The 18,386-nt window shown below is 33.1% G+C and overlaps 2 long non-coding RNA genes across 3 annotated transcripts; both read left to right on the top strand.

The window, feature by feature from the left end:
• Window positions 1-95: 95 nt before the first annotated feature.
• On the top strand, window positions 96-18,260 carry LOC135778565 (uncharacterized). 2 transcript variants are annotated; one of them, XR_010544587.2, is made up of 3 exons: window positions 96-231; window positions 16,565-17,592; window positions 18,168-18,260. It is a non-coding gene; the product is annotated as an uncharacterized lncRNA (long non-coding RNA). The 2 variants fall into 2 exon arrangements; XR_010544588.2 differs by lacking the exon at window positions 96-231 and adding an exon at window positions 9,180-9,300.
• LOC135778566 (uncharacterized) lies at window positions 9,635-13,913 on the top strand. The gene is made up of 4 exons (XR_010544589.2): window positions 9,635-9,822; window positions 10,257-10,307; window positions 10,733-10,783; window positions 13,194-13,913. It is a non-coding gene; the product is annotated as an uncharacterized lncRNA (long non-coding RNA).
• Window positions 18,261-18,386: the final 126 nt, after the last annotated feature.

Below are 18,386 nucleotides of genomic sequence, written 5' to 3'. Positions count from 1 at the left end.
TAGTTTAGTATGTTTATGAAGCAGTTTTTTAAATGACCCAATGTTTGCAAAAACTGACCCCTCCCTTAACCCACAGTCACTTGCACCAGACGCATCTGTGTATATATGTACCGCTTTCAAGATTAAACTATAAGCAAATCTTCATCTGATTCTCACACTGACAGCAGAACATGAAACATCTTTTCTTAAAGTGTCTTCTGTTTTACATGAACATACACACAACTCAGAGCGGTGAGTAGCAGGGGTTTATACTCAAGAGACTTTACATCCAGTGCAAATCAGAGAAATTCCCTGTTATTTTGTTTTAATATTTTAATTTTAACTATTTGGTGTACATACAGAAGCTTATATTGTAAGACTACATTATTAGTCTGGATGTTAATCGAAATTAACAAATAAAAAGCCAAGAAGAAGTAGTTGAAATGTATTTACAGCACATTATCTTTGTTCATTTGTGTTTGATTTGACAGAAATATTCAATCGCAGTGTCACTGTGGGAAAGGACGCCACTCTTGTGTGTAAACATGAAGGCAACGTGACATGGAGTAAATACAGAGATGGAACAAGAGTGGAGATTCTCACTGCAGAAACAGATAGAGAGACACGAAAACTAAATTCAGTTCCTCATAAGCGTTATAGTTTATTGGATGATTTATCACTTTACATAAAGAGTGTTTCAGCCTCAGACTCTGGAATTTATTACTGTAATGAAACTCCAACTGTGAATCTGATAGTAACAGAACCAGGTAAGTGTTTACATGCTTTACATCATACAAATACAGTATAATGTAAGCTGTGCAAAATCACAACCACAAGTGCAATAGTCTTTAATAATAACAATATCCTAATTTTTACATATTTCATCTCATTTAAGCACAACTTGGTGACAAAAGTTTAAATATAGCCACTTTTTTCTTTACCACTTATCACAATTTGAACAGATATACTTATAGCTACTGTGTAAGAAATGTAGTATAAATTACATTTACATTGACTAATTAGGCTCTCTTAATAGCATCTGCTAACAATTACCACAAAATAATCTTTGAGGATGTTTAAAACTTTATACAGTTCTCACAAATACTGTATATTTTGGGAATAATTTACATAATTTATAATAATTTATAATTTAAGAGTCATTTTCATTTAGTTTCATGCAATTTGCTTAACAGGTCCTGCTCAATTATTCTTTTTATGACCTATTTATTTAATCTATTTTTAAGGTCTGTAACTTTGGTAACTTTTTCTATATAGACATTTTTAAGATAATAGATAATAAAAAAGATCTGGGGCCTCATTTATAAACCGTGCGTACACACAAAACGGGTCTGGAAACATGTGTAGTTCCCACGCAAAGGTTGTGATCTATAAAAAACAAACTTGACAGGATAATGGGCTTGAAGGGTGGGATCTGAGGATGATTCATGTATGCATGTGATCTGTGATTTTTAAAGGGAACATTGCTTTGTTTTATAAGTCTTAATATTTTTTGGCTTATGCCATTTTTGGCTTTTGTGCGTATGTAGACTTTAAGTAAGGATCCTACGCACAGATTTATAAATGAGACCCCAGGTCTGTTAGCAAAGTCTTTATGCTTTTTTAAATGTCTACAATGAGCCAAACAACATAAGAACTTTAAGATGAAAAAAAATACCTTTTATTATGATTTATTATTTTCCCTTTTCATACACTATTATTATCAAACTACAGATCCCAACAACAGTCAACCAGAAGGCCCAACACCAACTCAAGACCCACATGCTATGAATACTTTAAGATGTTTGGGTAGGAATAAAGCAAGTAGCCATTTAGAGGACACTGGGTCTCATTTACCAAGCATGCATACGCACAAATTTGTTCGTAAAATGTGCGTATGGAAAATCATGATTCAACAAAAACTTTCTTACTAAAATTTATTTTGAATGTATACAAAAACATAAGAACAACTTAGACCACACATATAATACAGATATATATTATAGGTTTTTTTCCTTGTTCATGATTATTGCGCATGTGTGGTCTAAGTTGTCCTTATGTTTTTGCATACATTTAAAACACATTTTCGTATTAACATTTTTGTTGAAGTTAAATTGTCCGTACGCAAATTTTACGAACAAATTTTTGCGTACACATGCTTAGTGAATGAGACCCACTGTATGCTGATCAGATAATCAGCTAATATACAGTTAAAGAAATAACTTTAATATGATTTATTCTTTTCCTTTTTCATACACTATCAGATCAAACTACAGGTTTCAGCCACAGTCAATTAGAAGGCAGAACACCAACACAAGACCCATCTACCAAGAAATCTTTCAGATATTTTTGTATGAAAGAAATCAAGTAGCCATTTAGAGGACACTGTTTATATCAGATTTACTACATGACATTGCTCAGTCAATATTAAATATCTAGGTTATGATTCATACAATGTTCTGTTGACAATTACAACAAAATTGCACAGGTAAATTATTTGTATTAAAACTTTGTATAATTACAAGTCATTTTTGTACATTATTTTTATTAGCAGGTACTACTAATTAATTCTCTCAAAATGTATTCAAACTATTTTAATGTTCATCTACACATCAGTGATTTCAACTATAGCAACTACTGTGGAAGATAATGCAGGAAGAACACAATCTTTTTTATATGAAATATTAAGGTATACTTTATATTAAAAAGTATTTGATTGACATTATATACATTTGAAATTATTCACTGAAATACTATTATAATTAATATATAATTATCTATTTAAAATATATTTTAATTTTGTAAGTATGTTTAATTTTTTAAACTGTTTAATTTAGTAGTAGTATAATACTACATAACACTAGATTTTAATAGTTTACTTTATTAAATATAAGTGTTTTTTCCTTTGGATGTTTAAGTTACAGACAGACTTTTATTTTGGCACTTTGCCGTATAGGATAGATGACTGATTTCTAAAAATCAGTCTAATGCTGCGTTCCAGAGCCCATCCAAACCAGTGGGACATGGGACTTATCCTTCCTGAAGTTTCCTAGCTCCTACTTCAAAGCGTTCCAGGTATTTGAAATGGAACGTAAACAGAAAACATGGACGACCGACCGGTCTTCTTAAGGCTCGTACAGACTACATGACTTTTAAACGTCGGTCCGAACTGTGCAGTTCACACTACACTTAAACATCAAGTTAAACATCTTTACAAAGTGTTTTGGAGCCATTATATAAGCGCTGCATGTCGCTTAAGTAACTTGGTATACTTTTACCGTATCTTCATGCTAACAGATAATAACGACATAATTTCACGCCATAATATAAAAAAAACAAGTTGTATTAAAATTACAGTGTCTAAAACAACTCTACAAGCAGAGAAGTACAATTTATAGTCTATTCCTTGAAGTTTTCCTCTCACGACGCGAGACTATGGGCGCCGCCATTGTCCTCCGACTTATTTTGCTGAAGTCGGGGTAGGTCGAACTCCCCCGAGTTCGCCGGTAGGAGGTTCCACTTCGACAGGCATTCCAGTGCACTTTTCCTAGTTGGAGGTAGGATAAGTCCTACATCCCACTGGTTTGGATGTGCTCTGGAACGCAACATTAATAAAGGGTTGTGCGTCAGTAATAATTTTACATGGGGAAGCACCGAACTCCATCTGTAATTAAACAAAGCCTTGAGGCAAATCATTTTTGATTGACTTTTACTCGCACAACCCAGATCAGTTTAGTGAGTGACTCAGGATAAACAGAGTCATTAAAAAGACCTTGGTTGACCATCACGAGAACAAGACGCAATCAGATTTATCACTTCACTCATATATTTATTAACAAATTTATTAGACTACCGTCCATTTGTCTCAAAGACCATCCAGCATTGTAATTTGCTTTACTGTGGACTCTTTACTTTTCAGACAGTACTCAACGTTTCACCATTTAGTGAGGGGCATGGTAAGTTGGGGGGAAAGGGGGAATGTGTAGGGCCCTGGCATGTGAGGGGCCCTCGATGATCATTTTATAATCGTTATTTAAGTTATTATAAATCCTTTAATTCACAAGTTTGTGTGTGTTTGCTGTATTAGAGACAACCACATCCAGTCAACCAGGAGCCACCACACCAACAACAGGTATACTCATATATTTATTAACAAAGTTATTATTTTATATCTGTGCGATCTGTGTGACATCAGTCCTGATAGTATGCTGAGAGTATCCTACTCACACCACTCCTGCACATGATGTTGAAACAAAAATCTGGCTATCAGAAAAGAAAGGAGAGGGAGGAGAGAAAAAGAAAACAACCTCATGAGTAAAATACTGCACGATGCTTGCTGCACGATAGTCTCTATTTCCAGAGATACTGCATATCTTTAGACATTAAATGTAAATATATAAAACAATGTCTGCACATTGTGTGTTTTTTGCATCAAAACATTTTGAACTTGGTCCAACATTTAACATGAGTAATGGTATATAGAATTGTAAATAGTTCCCTATTTCAGGGGCAAAAAAGGTCCATAGTTTCCATGCTAGACTTGCAGCATGAATAAATTTGCGCGCAAGGCAGCATACGAAACACAGGCTAGTCAAGAGGTCCGTTCCTGTCAAGGGTTCAATTGGCATTATGTTGTAGTACTGTAGTTGTTTCTACTACAAGTGTACAATGGATGAATATTTTGTGACCCCTGTCTGTCTGAGCTCAGGATTGTCCCTTTTGTAAGGCCTGGTAGCATCAGCCAATGGTTTTTATTTGAATAATAAAATTAATGTTGTATTTAGTAACACTGAACTGTAATTGCATTACCTAACATTAACAAAGATCAATAAATGCTGTAAAACACACATTGTTAGTTTATTTTATTATAGACCCTTTTACAGCCCATGTGATCAAATAGCCTGCACGCGCATTTTGGCAACTGAGGTTGTGTTGTTCCCCTGTGGTTCTAACGATTTAGCAACTCAAAAAGATTATCAAAATGGTTTCCCAGCATCAAAATGTCTGGTTGTTGCGTTTGGTTGCACTAATATAATATACGTATATACAGGGCCGTGCACAGACCTTTTGAGGGGCATGTGCTGAAACTGAAAAAGGGCACCCCCTCCAAATAAATATCACTTAATAATCATCTTAATAGCTTTATATTTATTCGCTATTAATGATTGAAAAAAATCACTATTAATGAATGAAAAATGACATTTTATGATAGCTTGGCATTATACAGTGCAAACGATATCTGCCCTTTTAAGTTGGCTTTAACAATTTACATCCTGGGTGTTTGTCTGTATTAGGCCTATTTGTAGTCATGTGTTTGTGAAGTGCTCTTGTGAACTTGCTCTTATTTAATTGTAGAATATATAAATTTTATTTTTTTCCTCTGCTTACATAAAGTTACATTAAAATATGTTTGAAGAAAAAAAAGGTATTCTGTTTTATAAGCTCATTTTTATTATTTGGTTAACATGTTTGTGTGATTGATATGTGATTGAGAAGAGGGGAAATAGGAGATTAAAGATCAATAGGAGATTATACTATACTATAGCCATAACATTAGCATATTCAACATGTATCTCTGCCTACCTGGCAAAAACTGTGCTGAGGACCAGGAACCTTGGTCTTTTGAAGGTGCAAATAACTGCATTACTAATAAATATACTAAATACTAAGTAGACTTAACTCTATGCAGTTGATTTCAGAATAAAAAGTTATGAACCAAATAATCATACAACAATCATACAACTCCCTTGACTAATTCAATGCATAAGATACATGCATATACAATAAATTATATCCAGATTGCATACTATAATGAGTGACAGGGCAATATAATGTACATACTTGTATCCTTTACACGTTTTTCGTCTCTATCCAGTTTTCCCAACTGGGCATCTGATGTCTAAGACCTTTCTAATCTGATATGTTTTTGGTGTTAATGTAGGCTAGACATTTTAACGATTTTAACGATTGAGACGCGTCATGCAAAAAAAGCGGTTAAAAACCCGACCGTGCATTCCGTATTGTTGTCACGGGTGCCCTTCACATGGGTGAACACTTGTTTAAAAACTGCTCGCGCTTTGTCAAAAACTCAATTTGGTCGCAGTTTGGAGCTCTTAGTGCCCCCTGATTGCCCACTCGACCAATCCCGTCTATGGATAATTCGGCTCTGCTCAAATTTATAAAACATGCGCCGTTATATACATACTAGTGTTTCTTTCGTAATGAGACAGCATTGTAGCCTACTCAAACAACAAGATACTTATTTACCGTTGCAAGACGTTCAGCTGCCTCTGACTGCTGTGGAACTTCAGCTCGCTGCACTCAGGGGGCGGAGTTAAGATGTTTGACAGACAGTTTGAGCGGATCCAAAAATATTTAGTTTTTTAATAATTTTACTTGATAAATATATTTGTAAAACACACAGACAGAGGTAAATGTTTAACAATTGCATTAATTTATATATATAAAATAATAATAATAAAACACCTCCAAAAAAGGGCACTTCGGAGTGTAAGGACAAAAAGGGCATGTGTTCTGCACAGGTTGAGCCCTATCTGTGCACGTGCCTGCGTATATATATGTATCTGGCTACTTTATATTTGGCCATCTGCTAACGTCTTCTATCCAATCCACTATAATACACAGATGTGGTAGGTGTGTTGAAAAGTTGATCCATCCCAGGGTTTGTTATGTAAGGGACCTTAGGCTCAAGTTGGGGCCTGATTACACTGTTGGGGCTTATTTCTTCGATAACAAATGGCTGCCTCTACATTATCCCGCTTATAAACCTCATAAGTAAGGAGCATTGAATATTGGTTTGAAATTGCAAGTCATCTTGACAGGTGAAGTGTAATGCAAATGCAAATACATTCAATTTATATACAGAATTTATAACATTTGAGATTTTATTTAATAATGATAAATCAAATGGATGTTGGCCGTGTTTTAACTTTGAACTGGTATTAATTTGTATTGGCTTAAAGGCATTAGGAAATGAGTTTTCTGTCTCTATTTTGTGCATTTCTGGGGAAAATTTTCATTTGCTTTTATAGAGACAAGGAGACAAGCAAAAATATTGAGATATTTGATTATTTTTCTTCATGGCAGATAAAATGTGCATTATATCCTAATTGAAAATGTGTCAAAATAGACTTTAAAACAACAATTCAGACAGACAGGCCTAAAGTATGTCACAGATGACAATGTATAACTTTAGTCAATTCAATGTAGTTCAAAATGTGTTGTATAGGTTGCTAGAGAGCATTTACCAAAGAGTATCAGCTATAAATATAAAACTATAAAAGTGGCAAAAGAATAACTGACCTGTTTCACATTGCGTGCCTTTTTAAAACCACTGTTTTACACTTCCCTCTTTTGAAGGAACATTAGTCAGTTCATGATATATAGCATGTACCTGTTTTAGTACCACACATTTGTATGAATTTCCATTTTGGTACAAGCTGGTTTATGGTGGTCAACCAGCAAGTTCTTTCGGAAAAAGCTGGTTGACCAAGGGAAGTTTGTTTGTTAAAGTAGTTGGAAAGCATGATGTGGATGCCAGCATACCAGCCACAACATGTGTTGGTGAGGAGTAATGCTGGTCTTTATAACTGCAACCACTTATTTATTTTAAAAAGTGAATCTCATCATGCTACGCTTCTCTGACTTAACGTTAAAAATTAGTTTAGTTTATAAATTTGCACATAACTATACATAACTGTCCTGCTTGCATGTTGTTGCTTTGTTTTAAGTTATTAGCTTGTAAAAGATAAACATCATTGTAAAACAGAACCCATAGAGTTGTGGTATCATGTGGTTGGAGAGCTGTGGTGTCTCAATCGTGTCTGAGCTGTACTGTTTTTTTTTGTTATAAGACCTCTGAGTTTTGTTCAGACCTCAGAACAAGGGAAGTCTAGCTAGAATTAGTTTAGAATATTTTTCCATATAATATACTTTTTGTATATTTTTAATTGTAAAAATAGTAATGGTATCTTCCACATGCATGGTCAAATTTGGTTTAAGTCAAGTAATTTTTATTTGTTGATAAGTTTAGTCCTGATTATAATGTTGTCTAATGAATATTTTGTTGGTTGGTGAACATGAAGACTAAAAGCATTTACGATAAATGGAAACAATTCTAGTGGCATTGAGTGGGTGTGTAAGAGTCAATGGTTAGACTAAACTTATTTTAAGCCAATCACATTTACATTTTTCATTGCTTTTCCAAAGCTATCCAAATGACTACTAGTTACTAGCCTGACCACACATACTGGAAGATTAACTTTAGGCAATTAAACTTTCTTAAACAGTAGAAAGTTGACAGTTAGAGGTTTCAGATGAATAACAGTTGTGTTTTCAGATGTTTCTTAAATCCTAAAGTAATACATTTATACGTGAGCATGATACAGTTCCTCCCTATTTAATATAACTCAAGCTAGAATTAGTAAAACTCAGAAAACATACTTAAATATGTAACACTGATAAAAAGGAGAAAACAACATATATCTTTCACAAAAATAAAAAGAATTTAATTTGGAAAACATAAAGGCCAGGCCTACCAGTACAATATTTAATAATATAGCTAAAAAAAACGTATGATTGTCATAAATTATTCTTTTCTCTTTTTTACTCTAATATTATGGTAAATGCATTTATATAGCACTTTCACAGACCAATGGCCATCCAAAGCGCTTTACAAGTTTTCAATCACATATTATAAAAATGATGCAACGAGAGAAAAAATTTTAACAATGGTCTTGGATATAAATATGCTCTGAGAAATGTTAGACGCTTTCAAAAAAATCATTGGTCAGCAGGCACAGTTAGTCATATGATAAAAATGTGATTATTATTGTGCATATAGGTCACTTAAACTGAACCTATAGCGTTGTGGTCCCATCTGGATGGAGAGCTAAACAGTCGTCGCTTAGCTGTACACACAGACAACTGTTGTTTGTTCAGACCTCAAATCAAGGGAAGTACATGTACAACTACAGGCTCCTTTATTATTTATTATTATGATATTATATATGATATATCACTATAGCAACAAAAATTAAAACTTTATTTTCAGTATGTCCATTTTCTGCAATAGTTCAGTATGTTTATTAAACAGTTTTTTAAATGTCGCAAGGTTGGCAAAAGCTGACCCCTCCCTTAACCCACAGTCACTTGCACCAGACACGCATCTGTGTATATATGTACCGCTTTCAAGCTTAAACTATAAGCAAATCTTCATCTGATTTTAACACTGACAGCAGAAAATGAAACATCTTTTCTTAATGTGTCTTCTGTTCTACATGAACATACACACAACTCAGAGAGGTGAGTAGCAGGGTTTTATACTCTAAAGACATCCAGTGCGAAAGAGAGACATGACCTTGTTAATTTGTTTTAATATTTTAATTTCACCTATATTTGGTGTACATACAGAAGCTTATATTGTAAGACTACATTATTAGTCAGGATTTCATTCTAAAGTAGTGATTATAACAAATACAAAGCCAGGAAGAAGTAGATGAAATATATTTACAGCACATTATCTTTGTTCATTTGTGTTTGTTTTGACAGAAATATTCAATCGCAGTGTCACTGTGGGAAAGGACGTCGTTCTTGTGTGTAGACATGAAGGGAACGTGATATGGAGTAAAGACAGAGATGGAACAAGAGTGGACATTCTCACTGCAGAAACAGATGGAGAGACAAGAAAACCAATTCCAGATCCTCATAACCGTTATATTTTATTTGATGATTTATCACTACACATAAAGAGAGTTTCAGCCTCAGACTCTGGACTTTATTACTGTAATGCAACTCCAGCTGTGAATCTGACAGTAACAGAACCAGGTAAGTGTTCATGATTCAATACTCACCTGATCTCACATAAAAACATTATTTTTTAAAGAGGTGGTGATTTTGAATGAGTTTGTAACATTAGAAAAAAGCAAGGATGAAGCTCCACTCTTGACTCCACCTCTGAACACAACCATCACTGGAGTGAAAGCAGATCGTACAAAAATGTACAAAGGAGATTTCTCTAATAAATACAAAATATCCACCAGTTTGCTAAAATGTAAAGTAATTACAAATTGCTGTGATATTGTATCACAAACCTTTAATTATAATGATTAATAGAAATACAAACATGTGCCAGATTGTTCTACCCCTATAAATTACTTTATTGAAACAATGTTGTTTTCAGAAAAAACATAAAGATGCTTTACATGCTATAAACCAAACAAATCCCTTAATTCATGAGTTTGTGCGCTGTATTTGTTTAGATTCAACCACATCCAACAACAGGCAAGCAGGAGCAACCACACCAAAACCAGGTTTACTCAAATATTTCTTGAATCTCTAAAGTTTTAGATATAGAGTTATAAAGTTCATAGAGTTCATATGCAAAACCATATGAGTGCATCTGACATGTTTTCTTGTAAATAAGCTTTGAAGCAAATGTATTTAATGAATGTATAGTAGGCTTATATGCCAAGAGCATTAATATCATCATTTCATTTTTGATGGAGGTGGCATTAGCAGCTTTTGCATCTGAGCTCCTTATTTAATATATATAATATTTATATAGTTATTATATTAAGTAAATCATTTATTTGAGTATGAGAATATATCTCATACTAAACTAAATCTTCTAATGTTACAAGTAAAAGACCTTCAGTTGTTTTTACAAAGATCCTTTACCTGCTAAGATCCAATCAAATCTTTTAATTCACAAGTTTGTGTGTGTTTGCTGTATTAGAGACAACTACATCCAGCTACAGTCAACCAGGAGCCACCACACCAACACCAGGTTTACTCATATATTTATTAACACATCTATTAAACCACTTGTCCATTTGTCTCAAAGACCATCCAGCATTGTGAAGTGCTTTCCTGTGGACTCTTAACTTAGACAGTACTCAACGTTTCACCATTTTGAACATTAGTGAGGGATGTCAAACTGAATTCGTGCTTTTATACCCACATTTGAGGCGGCACATTCAACTTCTCTCAGAAGTCAGAAATTAATTTAGTACAACATTCAACCTTAAAAACTTATTTTTATAGACAGTTCATAGGATGCATGCATGTTGTCGCGGTTTCTCATCTGGCCTGAAGTTAACTTCCAGTCTGTGTTAATTTAATGGTCTGGTTCGTGGGTAAACTGAACTCTTGAACAAATACCTTGTCAAAAATAACAAATGTTTTGGTTTCATAAACATGAGGATAGACGGCGAGCTTGGATCACCGCTGTGCGAAGAGAGGTTTGGCAGCTGATCTTTATTAACACAATACTGTGGTAAATTAAATTATGGAACAAACGATTTTTTCGTAGTACATATATGGTGCACTGTACAGCCTTACCACCACAATATCACAGTTATTGTCAATATCAGTCTAATAGCGACACTCTTAACATGATATTATTATTATTTTATTTTTAAAACATCATGGTTATTGACATATTGCTACAGCTCTCTAATACATTCTCTGTTCTGAACTGTTTTGAGAGAGGCAGAAAGTATTTTAGTTTTGCTTCATAATTCATATCCTAATTTCAGACAATCTATCATTATTAAGCTTTATATTGAGCTTAATAAACATACAGTAATAATGAAATTTTTTACTTTTGCTCTTTTCAGTGATCTCTACAACTCAACCAACTCAATCTAACTCCAGCAATTTAGAATTTAACTCAACAAAAGGTATTGTTTGATCAAATTGTTTGTTATATTGATTGTTGATCAAATAGATTATTATTGTGACTTCATGGACTTTTTGTGCTCATTAGTTATATCCTGGTTATTTGCAATGATCTCTCAGTTAGAAAAAACCCATAAATTAATTCATGACAATAAAATTTTCCTAATGTATGCTGCTACATGTCATCAGGGGCATCGTAAGTGGGGGGAAAAGGGTGAATGAGTACATAGGGCCCTTACATGTGAGGGGCCCTCGACGATCATTTTATAATCATTATTAAATTTATTATAAATCCTTTAATTCACAAGTTTGTGTGTGTTTGCTGTATTAGAGACAACCACATCCAGCTACAATCAACCAGGAACCATTACACCAACAACAGGTTTACTCATATATTTATTAACACATTTATAAGACCACCTGTCCATTTGTCTCAAAGACCACCCAGTATTGTAAAGTACTTTAATGTGGACTCTTAGCTTTTCACACAGTACTCAATGTTTCACCATTTAGCCATTCACCATTTCAACTTTAAATTTGATGCGGCACATTCAACTTCTCTCAGAAGTCAGAAATGAATTAAGTAAAACATTTAACCATTAAACCTTTATTTTTAGTCTGTTTCATCGGATGTACGATTGTTGTTGCGGTTCCTCATCTGGCCCGAAGTTAACTTCCGGTCTGTGTTTATTTAATGGTCTGGCTAGTGGGTTAACTGACCTCCTGAACAAATACCTTGTCGTAATTAACAAATGTTTTGGTTTCATTTGGTTTTTTCATAGCACATATATGGTGCACTGTACAGCCAGTTTTTATGAAATTTGTTTCATATTTCATTACATTCATGACAAGCAGGACATTTTTAGAATTACATAAAACAATAATGATATTATATATTTAATATTAAAGGCCTACCTGTTGCCATGCTTGCCCATTTAAAGGCTGCAATCTCAACCCTTGACTGCGATTGTAATGTATACCACTGACTCTCAGTCGTCCGGGGTCTGCGACACAAGCGGGAATGCTGCATTGATCTGCAAACAAATCCTTTCCCATGTCTCAGCAATAATATTACATTATCTCATTTTTGCGTGTTGTCGCGGTTCCTCACCTGGTTTGAAGTTAACTTCCGTTCTGTGTTTATTTAATGGTCTTGCTAGTGGGTAAACTGACCTACAAAAACATAAGAACAACTAAGACCACATCTACCCAATAATCATGAACAAGGAAAAATATAAATTATACAACACAGATATATATTATAGGGTTCTTTTTCCTTATTCACAATTATTGCGGACCTGTGGTCTTATTTGTTCTTACGTTTTTGCAAACAGTTAGAAGAAATTTTAGTATGAAAGTTTTTGTTGAATCATGATTAGTAAGTTAAAACGTCTGTTTGTGCGTACGCATGCTGTATGCTGATCAGATAGGCTAATATATATAATGAAGTTTAAGAAATAAGTATTTATGATTTATTTTATTCCTTTTTCATACACTATTATTACATCAAACTACAGGTTTCTGCCACAGTCAACCAGAAGGCACAACACCAACACAAGACCCATCTGCCAAGAAATCTTTCAAATATTTTTGTATGAAAGAAATCAAGTAGCCATTTAGAGGACACTGTATGCATCAGATTTACTACGAAAAATACGATGTAAGAATCATCTTATTTGATCCTGTCTGTGAAATGCAAGCAAAAGTTTTAAAATCCTATATTTAGATTAAGAGTTTTAAAGTTTGATTTCAATAATTTATTTCACATTTCAAGCATTGACATGACCTTGGTCAGTCAATATTAATATCTATAGGTTATGATTCATACAATGTTCTTTGAATTATATAGGATGATTTTATAGAAAACAGTAACTCGCAAATAAAGACTTTCTATGGATTTCACATCAAAGTGCAATAAATGTATGCATGTTTTAGGAAAAGCATTGTTAGGTAAATGTACTAATCAAAATATATTCATTTGCATTTCTATGCGTTTGTTTATCAGTTTCACAGATCTTGTTCCCTATTGTTTTTAAAAGATACAGTTTAACTAAAACTTTTTCTTTTTAAAGATGTTATTATAAGTGGTTATCAAGTGTTAGCAGGATCTGTGGTTGTGCTTCTGCTATTAAACATGTTTCCTCTTTGCAGGTGCCATTTTGCTTATAAACGTAAACATTTTACACTACAAAATATTTTGTGTATTTGTTAGGTTTTGTGTGTTTAAATCTACATTAATATTTAATAAAAGTAGGCCTACAGTATATCATACAGAATGTATCATGAACTTTTATTACGAGCAGCCTTTACCTGTTTTTATTTTTGTTCCAATGCAAAAAATGCTGATTTTATTTATTATATTTTTCAAATATATTTTATCTGTTATCTTGTTATTAAGTCCAAAACATATTTGTATGAATATATTTTTGTATATATGATTTTTTTTTACTTTACATGCTTATCAGATTTACTACAAAAACTTTAAGAATCATCTTATTTGATCCTGTCTGTGAAATCCAGGCTAATGTTTTTAAAATCCTATATTTAGATTAGAAGTTTCAAAGTTTGATTTCAATAATTGATTTCATAAACTCAGAACATTAAACAGTGGAAAGTTAACAGTTAGGAGTTAATCGGGTGAATGTCTAACAGCTGTGTTTTCAGATGTTTCTTAAAGATTGTGTTGGACTCAGCAGCTCAGGTAGAGGCTCTCAGCTTATTCGTTCAAAGAGGAACAGAGTGGGGTAAATGCTTTTCAAAAGTGAGTGGGTAGAAGTGAATTGAGGTCAACACACCCACACACATGTGCACACATACACGCATGCACACGCACACACATGCACACAGCTCCATTGATAGCATTTATTTTGTAGCATGTTGACAATTACAACAAAATTGCACAGGTAAATTCTTTTTATTAAAACTTTGTATAATTTCAGGTCATTTTTGTACATTATTTTTATTAGTAGGTCCTATTTATTAATTCTCTCAAAATGTATTCAAATATTATAGATATAATGTTCATCTACACATCAGTGATTTTAACTATCAACTACTGTGGAAGATAATGCAGGAAGAACACAATCTGGTCGGTTATAAAAACTTTATCTAATGCTTCTTCTAATATAATATTTACAATGACCAGAACAACATTATTGTCTTGGCAATTTTCCTAGTAAGAGATAGTAGACCTTTTAAACGTTTTCATTTCTTGCAAGAAGGATCAACCGTATTATAGAGTGGCTGCAGAATGTGACAAAAAGCATCTCTGTAGCAAATCCTTTTAGACATTTAGTTCCCCTCATTAATCACCAATCATATTCAATATTTATGTTCATGGCCATTTAAAGGGGTTGTTTTTCTTATAATCTAATAATCTAGAGGCCAGTGGCTGCTCGAACACATTTGACCACATAATGCGCTTTCGACTACCTCTGAATGTGGTCGAAAGTGGACCGGCTCAAAACGCTTCACACCCCGTTTACACCTGTATTTAGTGTCATTCACTTGTGATCCAATCGACCAAAGTGCATTCTGCCTCATATGCTCAAGTCGTAAAGTATAACTAAGGCCCTGTTTACATTAGAGCATTTGCGTTTTAAAATGGCATTTTAAAATGAAAACGATCCTCGTTTATACTGGCATTTTAAAAAGAATCTTCATCCACACTATACACGACCATAAACGCATGAAACATGACCAATCACGTAACTGTTAGTAGTCGTTAGTACTAACGCAGTAAAGTTAGTAGTAAAGTTAGTAGTCTAATAAGTTTAAAATTGCTGAACTCATAAAACATACTGAAATATGAAACACTGATAAATAGAAGAAAACATCATACAGTATCTTCTACAATAATAAAAATAAATTAATTTGGAAAACATAATAGCCAGGCCGACCAGTACGATATTTAATAATATAGTTAAAAAAAGCATATGATTGTCATGAATTCTTCTTTTCTTTTTTTACTCTAATAGATGAACATGAACCAACACAAGACATATTCACTATAACTGCTTTTAAATCATATTGTAAGAATTACTCAACAGGAAAATTAAATATAAATATGCTCTGAGAAATGTTAGACGCTTTCAGAAAAGTCAGTGGTTCTGATGATGTTTAGGTCTACAGGCACTGTCAATCATGTAATAAAAAATGTGACTATTATTCTGCATATAGGTCACTTAATCTGAACCTAGTTCACAGAACAGTCATCGCTTAGCTAGCTGTACACTATTTTTTATAAGACCACTGTTGTTTGTTCATACTTCAAAGCAAGGGAAGTACATATAAAACTACAGGCTCATTTATTATTTATTAATATGATGTTATATATGATATATCACCACACCTAAAACTACAGCAACAAAAATAAAAAACTTTATTTTTCAGTATGTCCATTTTCTGCAGTAGTTCAGTGTGTTTATTGAGCAGTTTCTTTTAATGTCGCAGTGTTTGCAAAAGCCAACCCTCCCTAAACCCACAGTCACTTGCACCAGACACGCAACTGTGTTATATATATATATGTACCGCTTTCAAGCTTAAACTATAAGCAAATCTTCATCTGATTCTCACACTGACAGCAGAAAATGAAACATCTTTTCTTAATGTGTCTTCTGTTCTACATGAACATACACACAACTCGGAGCAGTGAGTAGCAGGGTTTTATACTCTCCAGTGTAAATGAGAGACATGAACTTGTTAATTTGTTTTAATATTTTAATTTCACCTATATTTGGTGTACATACAGAAGCTTATATTGTAAGACTACATTATTAGTCTGGATTTCATTGTAAAGTAGTGATTATAACAAATACAAAGCCAGCAAGAAGTAGATGAAATGTATTTACAGCACATTATCTTTGTTCATTTGTGTTTGTTTTGACAGTAATATTTAATCGCAGTGTCACTGTGGGAAAGGACGCCTATCTTGTGTGTAAACATGAAGGGAGAGTGATATGGGGTAAAGCCAGAGATGGAACAAGAATAGACATTTTCACTGCAGAAACAGATGGAGAGAGACACAAACTAATTCCAGATCCTCATAACCGTTATAGTTTATTGGATGATTTTTCGCTACACATAAAGAGTGTTTCACTCTCAGACTCTGGAATTTATTACTGTAATGGAACTCCAACTGTGAATCTGATAGTAACAGAACCAGGTAAGTGTTCACATGCTTTACATCATACAAATATAATGTAAGCTGTACAAAATCACAACCACAAGTGCAATAGTCTTTTAATAATAAAAATATTTTTTACATGTTTCACCTCATTTAAGCTTAACTCAATGACAAAAGTTTAAATATAGTCACTTTTGTATTTACCACTCATCACAATTTTAACAGTACACTTTTGGCTAGTGGTATGTAGTTAAAGAAATGTAGTATAAGTTAGATTTACATTGACAGATTAGGCTCTCTTAATAGCATCTGCTAACAATTACCACAAAATAATTTTTGAGAATGTTTAAATATACAGATCTCACAAATACTTTATATTTTGGGAATAATTTACAAGTCATTTTCATTTAGTTTCATGCAATTTGCTTAACAGGTCCTGCTCAATTATTATTTTACTTATTTAATCCATTAAGGTCTGTAACTTTGGTAACTTCTTCTAAACAGACTTTTTAAGATAATAGATAATAAAAAGACCTGGTCTGTCAAAATGTCTTAATATAATGGTTTTTTAAATGTCTACAATGAGCCAAACAACATAAGAACTTTAACATGAAAAAAATTTAATCCAGGACTACTTTTTAATATATAGTTGAAGAAATACCTTTATTATGATTTATTTTTTTCCCTTTTCATACACTATTATTATCAAACTACAGATCCCAACAACAGTCAACCAGAAGGCACAACGCCAACACAACACCCATCTGCTACGAATACTTTAAGATCTTTGGGTAAGAATAAAGCAAGTAGCCATTTAGGACCCCCATGAAAACGAGATGTTGATGTTCATGATGTTGATCCTCTAATAAATGTTAATTAAATAAATAAATTTAGAGGACACTGGGTCTCATTCACTAAGCATGCGTACGCACAAATTTGTTCGTAAAATGTGTGCATGATTCAACAAAAACCTTTATACTAAAATTTCTTCTAAATGCAAAAAAAAAAATGAACAACTTAGACTAGATGTGCGAATAACCATTTACTGAAGTAAAAAGAACCCTATAATATATATCTGTGTATAATTTATATTTTATCCTTGTTCATTTTTATTCCTTGTTTATTAAGTACATGTTGTCAAGTTGTTCTTATGTTTTTAATTTAAAATACATTTTAGTATGAAAGTTTTTGTTGAATCATGATTTGTAAGTTAAAACATCCGTACGCACATTTTACGAACAAATTTGTGCATACGCATGCTTACTGAATGAGACCCACTGTATGCTAATCAGAAAGGTAAATACAGTTAAACAAATAACTTTGTGATTAGGATTTATTCTTTTCATTTTTCATACACTATCAGTAGATCAAACTATAGATTTTAGCCACAGTCAACCAGAAAGCACAACACCAACACAAGACTCATCTGCTACGAATACTTTAAGATCTTTGGAATAAAGCAAGTAGCCATTTAGAGGACACTGTATGCTGATCAGATAGGCTAATATAGATAATACATTTAAAGACTATTTATGATTTATTTTATTCCTTTTTCATACATCATTAGATCAAACTACAGGTTTCA

The sequence above is a fragment of the Paramisgurnus dabryanus genome, chromosome 2 (assembly GCF_030506205.2).
Source record: "Paramisgurnus dabryanus chromosome 2, PD_genome_1.1, whole genome shotgun sequence".
NCBI classification, from domain to species: domain Eukaryota; kingdom Metazoa; phylum Chordata; class Actinopteri; order Cypriniformes; family Cobitidae; genus Paramisgurnus; species Paramisgurnus dabryanus.
This window is presented reverse-complemented; position numbering and strand designations above follow the sequence as displayed.